Source organism: Saimiri boliviensis, chromosome 5 (assembly GCF_048565385.1).
Source record: "Saimiri boliviensis isolate mSaiBol1 chromosome 5, mSaiBol1.pri, whole genome shotgun sequence".
Taxonomy (NCBI): domain Eukaryota; kingdom Metazoa; phylum Chordata; class Mammalia; order Primates; family Cebidae; genus Saimiri; species Saimiri boliviensis.
The window spans coordinates 42,641,837-42,653,468 of NC_133453.1; the positions used below are offsets into that span (position 1 = coordinate 42,641,837).

At 35.0% G+C, this 11,632-nt stretch overlaps 1 long non-coding RNA gene across 1 annotated transcript; it reads left to right on the plus strand.

Moving 5' to 3' along the window:
- The first annotated feature begins 469 nt into the window (after window positions 1–469).
- On the plus strand, window positions 470–6,919 carry LOC141584456 (uncharacterized). Its single transcript, XR_012517507.1, has 3 exons — window positions 470–509; window positions 5,832–5,866; window positions 6,677–6,919. It is a non-coding gene; the product is annotated as an uncharacterized LOC141584456 (long non-coding RNA).
- Window positions 6,920–11,632: the final 4,713 nt, after the last annotated feature.

Consider the following 11,632-nt stretch of genomic DNA (forward strand, 5'->3'; position numbering starts at 1 on the left):
TCTGTGGTTCCTCTTCCCACACGTAAATCATGATCATTCCACATTCTGCTCTCCGGGCGCCCTCAAGGCAAAGAGACAACAGTGCTCAAGGTATAGTAATAAAAGTCTGGGTATTATAAAATCCACTCTGAGTTCTAAGAAAAGCATAGAAAGAAGGAAGCTCTGAAAAGTACTAATTTATCAAAGTACAACGCAGTTTTGTAAATTTTTATTTACATCCCCAGGAATCCAAATGCCTACCTTCTTGATACCTGAGGGGTTTTTTTTTTCACTCAATTATGGCTATCTATGGTTTAAAGATAAACTATGAATTCTCTTTAAAATAACTGCCTTGATAAAATAATGGGTATTAAATACATGTCAGACCACAGAAAGGACTTAGCATCTCAAGTCTTTGTGGTAGCTGAGGAGTGCCCCCTACAGTCTGATATGCACAGTGCAAGCAGATGAAGAGGAAAGACTGAGCGGCAGTATTTCAGGATTCTCAATCAGGCATCAATGAAAGAAAGGTAAGAAACCTTTGCTGAACAAAATGTGACACTAAAGACTAGGAAATATATGGACACTATGAATTCTTGTTTTTACATATTTGTTAACAGCAAGAAATGAAAAACCTTTGTTTGAACTTTTCTTCTATTTGACTCTCAGCACCTATTGCCTGCAACTAAAGAAAATACAGTGTATTAGTAAAGTCTGTTTTGTTCTTTAGTTACTTCATGTCAATACTTGAATATAAATGAAAATAGTAAAAAAGACATTTTATTTTGCTGTGCGAAAACAACTACCTGGATTCAGAAATGATTTACATCAGATGTTAGCAACAAGAATAAAATGTAACGTATTTATTACAATGAACTTAAATGAATTCTAGTTTGAGGTTTTATTCCTTTTTGTAAAGACTCCACAGAGAAGTATTTGCCTTCTATGAATGTTACCACTTAAAATGCTAATGATTCTCAACTAAAAATCACAAAAAGTCCTGAAAAACATATTCTATGATTATTATGATTATTAGTAAGTTTAAAAATACATAAATCTATATATATGTCAAAATATATTACTACACTAATATTCAATATTACACACTATATAAAATATATTGTAATAATATTTGAGAGGCAGAAAGTTATATGGTATATAAGCTAATCATAGTTAATAAATTACATATATAACAACATATTCAAGTTTAATTTTCCTTTTGTAAGAGGAAAGAGACAAAATATCTACCAAAACCTTTACATTTTTTATTAGAGATTTTTGAAAATTAATACTAGTGCAATCTAAATGTACAAATCTGCTTGATGTCTTTAAGTTAAAACTCAAATTTCATAAATACTTAGATATGGACAGAATAGTATCTATCCAAATTAACAGCCTTTTTACATGATCTTCGAAGAAATGTAGATCTTTGGAAAACTGCATTTAACATCATAAAATGTTCATTTAGACTCAATTTCACATACACTCAGGAGAGATACATAAATGTATGTGATTAAATTGATAAATTATATTTCCAAGCATTTTCATAAAGAAGGTTTTTCACACTCAGAAAGAGGCAATTAGGGTCATGTGTTGATGACTTCTTTTTCTTACGGAATTTAATAAGATATAATCAAATATTTATATATTGCTTCTTCTAAAATTTTTCAAATTGCATAATAATGAAATTAGAAAATATGTTCTTTCCTGTAGTAATAAAAGCTGGTGTACTTACAAAAAACTGCTTGATATATTAATCTTCCTTAGTGTTCTGGTTATTGACCTAATAATCACAATTGTCTCTTCTTTTCCTCTTCTAATAATATATACATAATGCATTCAGATGTTAAAATGCAGCACTTATGAAAATGTTATTAAAAAATATTAACATGTAGGCCCCAAAAATGTACAGTACATTCAAATTAATGAATCTGACTGTTTTTACATGTAATTAACCTTTTGAATGCACTCACTCTCATTATAGAATCCTTGCCAAAATCCAGTATAAAATTAAAATTATGCTCTTTGTAATTTAAAACATTTCAATAATATAATGATTCTTCAATTTTTAATCCAAAAAGGAGGAAAGAAGGAAGGAAGGAAGGAAAGGAGGGAGGGAGGAAGGGAGGGAGGGAGGGGAGGAGAGGGAAGAAGAGAAAGAAAGAAGAAAGAAAAAGGGGAGAAAGAGAAAGACAGAGGGAAAGAATTAGGCAAGTCAGCCAACAGATTTAAGTAAATGAATCAACATTTATAAATGTGCACATTGTAAAATTAATAATTTTTCAAAAGAAAGGAATTAATTTACAAGAATAGCATTGATTCAGAGATAAACATTATTATTTTTAGATAACAAATATGAATAAAAAATCAAATGTGCCCAAGGCTTAAATATTATGCAATGTTGATTACACAGTCTTGTCTTGTGGAAATGTACAAAAGTACAATTAAGACAATTCTGAATAAACTTTTATTCAAATTGAAAACAATTTTATGTCGCATATACTCCTTCAGTGTTTAGAATATATCATAAATTCAGTTACTTCCTCATGCCCCAGAAAAATGCAGATATTTTTTAGAAAGGCTATTGCTTTCATACTGTTTCTAACATGAAAAATGCTACCTTTTTTGGCTAATACAAAGAAACCACAATTAACAGTGAAACCATAAATACTTTCTGTGTTAACCACAAATGGCCTTTTCCATAGAGAAATGGCTTACATGTGTTCTAAATGTGTTTGGTTTCGTTTTGTATGGAAGGAGCTGTGGGTATGTTTTTATCTAAGAAAAGAATATGGCATGCACATGCACAACTTTCTAAAATGAGAAACACTCATTGAATTTAATCGGAGTTTCGTCTGGGGCGGAAATTCAGAATTAAGCTCCATGGGCGATGGTTTTGGATTATCTGGACAGGACTTCAGGGTCTACTTGCCAAACTTTCTTGGATTCTCAGTGCAACACGAGGCAGAAGGGGCCTTTGCCTGTGTCCTATTATTGTATCTGAAGTAACTATGGGTCGATCTCCCCAGGCGCAGCCTTCACACACCTTCACTTTATCAGTTTCGTTTGAGTCAGTCCCATGCACAACTGTCCACTGCTCATGACTCTGCTCTGCCTCAGTCCTTTGTGTGTGCCTGTATGTGTGTAACAGCCTCTCATTTCTTTAGTATTACACGTACTGTGAACATCAGGAAGTCCATGGAAATCTACACATGTTGATGTTTATAATCATTTTTCTATTTGAATATAACATGGGCTGGGTCATCTTTATAAATGTTGGCAACACTCTGAGAATACGTAAGAAAGAGGAAGTTTCTTTTAAAATGTGACCTTTGCTCACTTGTATTACTGAGTCTCCTTGGAAAAGGTCTAAATGAAAATTAAACCAAATTTTTGTTTTTTAGTTTTTCAGTGGTCATATATAAAATAAAAAATAAGGAAATCGAATTGAACAAATGGACAAATTCAGAAGTTGTTTAGAATACTCTCTACCCAATTGAATTTACACCAACAAAATAGCACATCTAAGCAGAAAGATTTCCCCATAGAAAGCATATTTTAGAAAACTTTCTGTAAATATGTATCCCACGAAAGATTCATCTAGTTCTCTGTTTATCTTAATAACTTATAGTACTAAGGTTATTAAGATAAAGAATAAATAGGTAACCTCCAAATAATAAAAAGACAAGCTTCTTATCATTTGTAAGCTTAAGACAACAAGCTGAACATTTGTTTCCTCAATCATTCTGTTTACTTTATATGTGCTAAGAGAATTACTAATTTTAAAAGAAGAAAGCTATCATCTTTGTGGCACTGGAAATTATTTTATTTTTAAAAAGCTAGATATTCATAGCACTGAAATTAGTCTTTTTTAAAAAAAAAAGAAAACGTTCAGTTCAGAAATATTAATAAAAGCCTTGTTTAACAACACGTAGACAAAGCTATTAATTGACCTATGGATTGATTGCATTTTGTGAATTTGTGATTAATTTGAATATGGTTGTAAGTAATGCTAATAATTGGCAATTCAAAATTAGTATTGTTTTGGTTGACTGGTTGATTTGTCTTCATGAAGATGAGGTATGAGGGTATGTGGAGGCATCAGTGGGGGTGGGTTCCCTTGCCTAGAGGAAGATTTAATGGAATTATCCACAGCTATGGCTCTTCATCTACAGAGTAACTGTCCATTCACCCCCTTATGTTGAGCTATTAAATATACATAATAAAACTTGGAAAGTCTTTTATTCTGCTTTCACTCAATTATCTTTTTGAAAGTGGATTCAAACATACACAGTCAAAATACCTGTATTAGTCTTTGGTATGTAAGTTTCTCTGTCTGTAACTAAGGTAGCTACCTATATTTAAAATATCGTCAGATATATGCTACTAAAAAAATATGTATCATGAGATATACTCTGATTTTCATTACAGTTTAAAACTTAATTATAGTTAAAAACTTAAAATGTTTTCTTTATGAGAATTTTCAGTATTTTGGGAATGAATGGCAACCATGGGTGAATGATGAGAATTCTTTTGAAAGGAAATTTTTTACATTCATTTTATAAATCAGGTGAATCCAAAAGATGAGGTGGATAATAAACTTGTGAGACATATAGTTTGATTACAGTTAAAAACTTCAGACAAGGTACAGAAAAGGTACAAGTACATAAAAATAAAATATTAACCTAAGATTATTTATCCTAGAAATCATCTCAGTATAAGATGGTGTTACAAGACATCAGAAACCTTAAAAGCTGTCTTATGACACCATTTTATACTTCTCAATGTATTTCCATTTACCTTTCCATCTGTAATACTAACAAAAGAAAACAAATATCATTGCACCCCCTATAATCAAGACCATTTTTACTATCACATGAATATTAAAACAATCATGTCTTACAAACAGCATCAGTCTTATAAATGAAGTCTTAAAAACATACGCTCTCATCTTTTGCATTCACCTGATATATTAAATGAATGTAAGAAATTTCCTTTCAAAAGAATTCTCAACATTCATCCATGGTTGCCATTCATTTCCCAAATATTGAAAATTCTCACAAAGAGCACATTTTGGGTTTATTGTCTACCTCATTTGATGTCTCTTAAAATGAGGCCCATGAACCACTTACATCGAAATTTATCTCTGAAATTTGTTAAAATGCAGATAAGAATCTCCAAGGTGGAGACTGAGAATATGCATTTAACCATCCCTGAAGGGCTTCTGACACATTCTTAGGTTGAAAACACCCTCAAATGACAGTTTCAGGAGCACAGGGCCTTATTAACCTATCTGTCCCCTGCACCTGGCACAGAAGTGCACTGAGCAGAGTGCAGCTGAGGTGCATATCTGGCTCGCTGCTGGGATGACCTGAGACCACAGCAGTCCTTCTCAGCTCACAGCTGCTCAGGGTGGATGCCTGTATCCTCACGTTCTCCACAGCATTCACCATGCACCCAGTTTGGGATGCATGAGCACCGAGGAACCCTCGCTTTGTGTGTTACTGAACTGACCTGACATTCTAACCAGAAGATAAATTCTAGCAGAAGAAAGTTCTGTTTTGTTTCTTTTGCTCATTCAACATTCATTGTATAGGCTGTACCGAGCACTTACTTCATGCCAAATGCCATGTTTAGAACTGATGTATAACAAGAATAAAATAGACATATTTCTGGACCATTGGAAACTCCTTGACTCCTGGAATGGTTCTCAGGAGAGAGAATTCTACACCTAAGTGACAATTTAGGTTTACAGTGTGTATTTCTATCTGCTAGTAGTGTCAGAGCATTTACAGATTACATACATAGTATCTCATCATATACTTCCCTTTTATATTTCCTATATTTTACAGTTACAACATCATCGATCTTTCAATGATGTGCACAAGTAAGTATTATCTGTTAATTTCATTTAAGATTACTATATTGGGTATCATAAAAGTATTTTTGTAATGGATAATTGGGTATAATATGGTTGAAAATCATTAACTTGGTAAATTTGTTAATATTAACTTGGAGATTTCCTTAGCACTAACTGGAGAGATATTTACAAAGTATTTACCTAATAAAAACATATAACTTAATGGATGAAGTAATAATTTCACTGGTGACCTCTTGACTGTGCTGTAAACTTTCCTTTAGTCAACAAAAGCTTTCACGTAGTTCTCAGATATATGCATTAGTGGTCTTTAGTTTAATAATATGTCTACATGACTAGATGGCCAAGAGGTTTCATGGTTTGTCAGCTAATTAAGTTAACTATGGTCAGCACTTACTATATCGCCCTGAGAACACTCTGACCAACTAAGTGGTGGCCATTCTCTAATGACTTTTTTAAAAACTGAACTGCTCACATTAGTATAACTATACTATCTAGACTCAGTTCCATTCCAAATAAGCAATCCAAAATTACCACCAAAAAAAAAAAAGTAGGTGTGATTTATCCTACAAGTAAGGCATGTTCTTGATATTTTCTTACACTTGAAGGACAAACAAATGAAAATTTGTTTTCATTAATTAAAAAGCAATATCAATTCTATACCTTGGCAGCTCTTTTCTTCATTGGAATTCTAAATCACAGAGACACTAACAAAGTTTGACTTTCTTTACATGAATGATTTTAAATACTTATCTTATTCTGGCTTAAACTGATGGTGAAACAACAGCACCTGATACATCCCTTATATTTTCAATTCAGGTATAGCAGGAGTAATCAATCTTTGGCATCAGAAAATACGCTTTATCAGGAAATGAAGAAACAAAAATGACACCAAAAGATGAAGGAATGACCCAGGATAGTTCCACTGAGCTTTTATCACCATACTGTGTGAAGACCATCACTGTATAAGGAATGGCTCTTCTCACCTAAGCCCTCTCCCTCAACTCAAACTTGTGTTTCCCTTTTAATGAGCAGTAACCACCAGGATGCCTATTACTTAGCTTGCCAGAATGACTATAGATTTATAGGAAAGAGGCAAAAATAAACACAAGTAATCTAAAATGCATTAAGTAGGAAATGCCTTCTTGGACTAAACTACATTGTACATTTTATTAAAAATGTCAGAAAATATTTGTACATCTTATTTTTCCTTTCCACAAGAAAAGTGGCACCCATGTCACTCAGTTCAGCAGTGTGAACAGTTGTGTGAAATGGAAAACTCTTAAAGTAGCAAGTAGCTTTCACTAAACTAAGAAGCCTTGAATTAAAAAAAAAAAAAGTCATATAAAATACAACTTTTTCTTAAAATTATTTTTTTCAAGACTTTTGATTACCCGGGCCACAATCAATTTACTATATGCATTGATATAACAATCTCTTTTTATTCAACCAGTAGAAAGCAGAAACCATGGATGTCATGGGTTAAGACAAAGGCCTAGGACGGTGGGACATGTTAGGCCATAAACATGTACACATGTGAAGTGCAGTTACTCCCTTTCAAAGGAGGATGTGAACCACAAGACACACTCCTACGATGTGTACAGTAGTGACTGAGCCATACGGACACAGAGTGCTCAGGATTCTGCAGTATCTGATTGATTTTCAGTTATTCCAATACCTCCTTCTACAGCTATGGTTTTTAGTCTGAGCTCTGGTACAAAAGAGCTGCAACCCAGGAGGAACAGAGGTTATAGAAAGCATCAGAGCTACTTACTCCGTGTCAGAATAGTGATGAGAACTAGAAACCTTCAGAAGTCTATAAACTAGAGAGTACCATCTCAGCACGGTCTACAGTTCTCTCTGCTTCAGCTCAAGATTTCCAACTCATTCCATTTCCTTCTTCCCTCAGGAGGATAATGGAAGAAGAATAGCTTATGTATTTTCATATGAATATTCCCAAAAGAGAAATAAGAAGAAAGGAGTAAATAAGAGGTAGTCATAATTATCTGCCTCATTACATCCCCAACTTAAATCCTCCTGACCCCAGAGGCAGAATGCACATGGATTTAGTTGGAATCCCAGGACCAAAAAAATATGTCTCAACAACAACAAAAATGATCACGCTTGTCAAAAATGATCACGCTCTCAGGTCTTTGTATTCATACCTACCACAGAACCCGGCTGAAAAGCAAGAATGACCATTGACTGCAGTGTGCTTGAGGGACCTGATCCAGGTTTAACCATATGTATTGTTATGAGATATTTCACAAAGACATCCTCACTCCTTAAAACTCATGTATTCCTGCAGGTTCACAGGGAAAATGTCAAAAAGGCAACTTCCACGTCCAGCATGTAACAAAATCATATTGATTTTGACTATTTAGCTATAAATAGTCACTAAGTCTTGAAGCCCTTTGTTCTTTCTCTTTACCTCCTACCACTTTCTCACTGTTGATAGTGGACATCTTACATCTTTCACACAACAGCTTAAATCACTTCTGTAGGATGTTATCCCCAACTCACATCATCAGCATGACTCCCCTGTCATAAACCCTGCACTCTCTCTTTTTAACACTTGTTACACCTGTATTCAAAGTTTATCTTTTCTGGCAGGGCACAGTAGCTAATGCCTGTAATCCCAGCACTTTGGGAGGCTGAGGTGAGAGGATCACTTAAGGCCAGGAGTTCGAACTCAGCCTGGGCAACATAGTGAGACACCATCTCTACCAAAAAAAATAATTAACGGGGTGTGGTTGTGCTTGACTATAGTCCTAGCTACTCAGGAGGCTCAAGCAGGAGGGTTACTTGAACCCAGGAGTTTGAGGGTGCAGTGAGCTATGATCACATCACTGCACTCCAGCCTGGGCAACCAAGTGAGACCCTGTCACTTAAAAAAAGTTATCTTAGAATGCAAGTTTCATGACAGCATGGACCATGCCTATGTGCATCACCACTATATTAACAATGTTCATTCCTTGCATGGGGTAGGTGTTCAATAAGATATCAGTTGAAGAGAATAGTATTTTAGTACCAGCTAATGGCAAATATTTTCTGCCATGGGACTCAGTAATAACTTCTCCAGTGAATTATATGGATTAACTATAACATTGCTATAAAGACCAAAATTCTTAACATCAAACCCTACCACCTTTTCCAGGTTCGAGTTGCACTCAGATTTCTCTTACTATTCATTCACACTATTCTTTCAGTTCTCTGCAAGTACTATGGACTCCTTTACCACCATGGTTGTTTTAAGGGGCTATTTTCTTTGCTGGAAATGTTCTCAACACCTCCATCTTGCATCTGTTCCTCATATTCTTTCTCACAGTTGAATTTTGCATTTATTTCTATAACCTTTCAATTCCTCACCAGATCGTGCCATCTGTGAAACTAGGACAGTGTCTCTTTATGTTCACTATAGTATCCCATTGCCTAGAACAATGTAGGCACCTGATAAATATTGTCGCATGATTAGATGAATGAACAGATAAATATATTTTATTGTGCCTTAAATCAACCAATTATATTACCATCTTCTTATTGGTATTTATTGCAATGTTGCATTTGAAACTATAGATTTTTCTATTCTTTATAAAATTGCTACCACCATAGAATACAAGAAAGTCAAAAATGTGCCACCTACTTCATAATTTTTCTCCTTTATCAAGCCAGGAATTTTCCACAGATATACATCAGATTTACCAATTTCTAGATTTCTCCAAGAATATGGCCAGCCTATAGGAAAGGCCCATCTTTGCAGCTAGAGCTTTGTGATTATAACTTTGAAATGTGGTCTGTCACATTCAGTAGCCCCTAGTATTAATTCTTAGCAGATAATAAGCTAAATGACTACTCCCTTAACAAGTCCTGAGGACTAGACCAAGGTGGATTTACGAGCTATGTTAGGCCAATGGATTCAAATATGTCCAAATCACTCACATTTTATGGGAGACATACTCTCTATCTTCCACATACAGCAGAGATGCACCTGCCTCCCTGTTACTCATCTCAGGGTGGATGACTGGAATTGGTATTTTGATTTCTTGCCTCAAAATGGCATGATCTGACATCACCTCTCATCAGAAATATCTTAAATTGATTTCTTAAAATGGGATGAAAATGACTTTATGGATTACACAATGGAAGGCTAGACACAGAATTACACTCAGAACAAATAGATAAAAAATTACTTTGCTTAATCTCAGGAGTGCTGTGGGCATAGGCCACTTGACAGCATGCAGAGCACTGGCTAACATTCTTTTCTTTCTGCTCTTTTAAACCACAGGTCCTCTTAAGTAGATGTACCCACTTAGTCAATCCAACAGCCTTTTTTCTGATCTGGGTCTGATTGTGACAAAATGTGTGGGATGTTGACTTTGGTCACCAAACCCAAGCTATTCAAAACTGCTGACATGCTGAACACAGGTTTCCTTATAGACATATGTCAAAGGCACACTGTGTGCTCTGGCTCCCAAGCAGGGGTTTTAGAGTTGTTGGCTTCCTAGCTTGCAATTTAAACCCTTGAACAAAAGTATTCTTCTGGGTAGTGTGGGTGCAGCTTTTGCAAGCTTTAAGTTGTTTAAGCTGAGTTGCCCCAAAAGGCAATTACTGGCACCATTTCACTATCTTTCTGCTATTTTGATGTGGTATTCATTTTGTTTGAGGCATTTGCCTAATTTAGGAGATATGAATTTTCTGTTAGGATTATCCCTTAACCCCTCCTAGGGTTGAGGAATGGGTAGTCTCTGCACAAACCACAGAGCCCACAGCATAAATTGAAACACACACACACACACACACACACACACACACGCACACACACACACACCACAACTGTATATCTAGTATAATGAATCCAGCATCTAGGCAAAAAGGCTGATGTCTACAGATCACAGGACCTATCCCCTCTTGGTTTATCAAACGTTGCCCCCTTCTCTCATGAGACATTGTAGTAAGTGTTTTGAAAAGCAACAAAAACAACACCCTGCCTTTAGATTGACATTTGAAAGGTATATCCACAACTCTTCTCCCTGATTGTAACTTTACGAAGATCTCGTGGCCTTAGGAAAATGTCTTCAAAGTGTGAACATATCCATTTTCACCTAGAAAAAAGTGAACCAGGTGGATTTCAGAGCTGCGTGAGTAGAAGTAGCAAACAGGCCTGGAGAATGCGCCCACATGTCCCTAGCAACAGGTCAGCATCTGCTATTTTACTATTTAAATTATATCAGGGCAGGGCCTAAGTAAAAGTTTGAAGTTCTGTGGGCACTGGAAGAAGGGAAGAGTTTAAACTACATGCCAAGTATGTTTCCAGGTGAAAGTGGGCCGTGCACTTTAGTTCTGATGCAAGAAAATAGAGTTGCTTTCAAACATCAATAAGGTCCATTCTTTGGATGTGAATAAGAACAAATTTTGTTTCTCTTTTACTTCTGGAAAGTAAAATGAGAACAGGTAGATTTTGAAACAGGTTGTAAGCAATGGATCCATTTTCATTATTTCAAAACTTTGCTTCATTGAATTCATACTAGCTTAAAAATTCAGGTTATTAATGCAAATGTTTAAAATAGTGTGGTAATGAGAATCAATGTGTATATATTAAATAATTGTGCACTTTTGTATATTGGGCATGAATATTACTAATGGTTCAAACCTAAGCTGGCTTTTTCTTTTTGCAAAATGACTAAACCATTCTCACATTCTCAGTACTAATGATGTTATTCAGAATAATCTCTTAAAAAAATACTTGCGACTTTTTAAAAGGCCTTTGCCACAGAA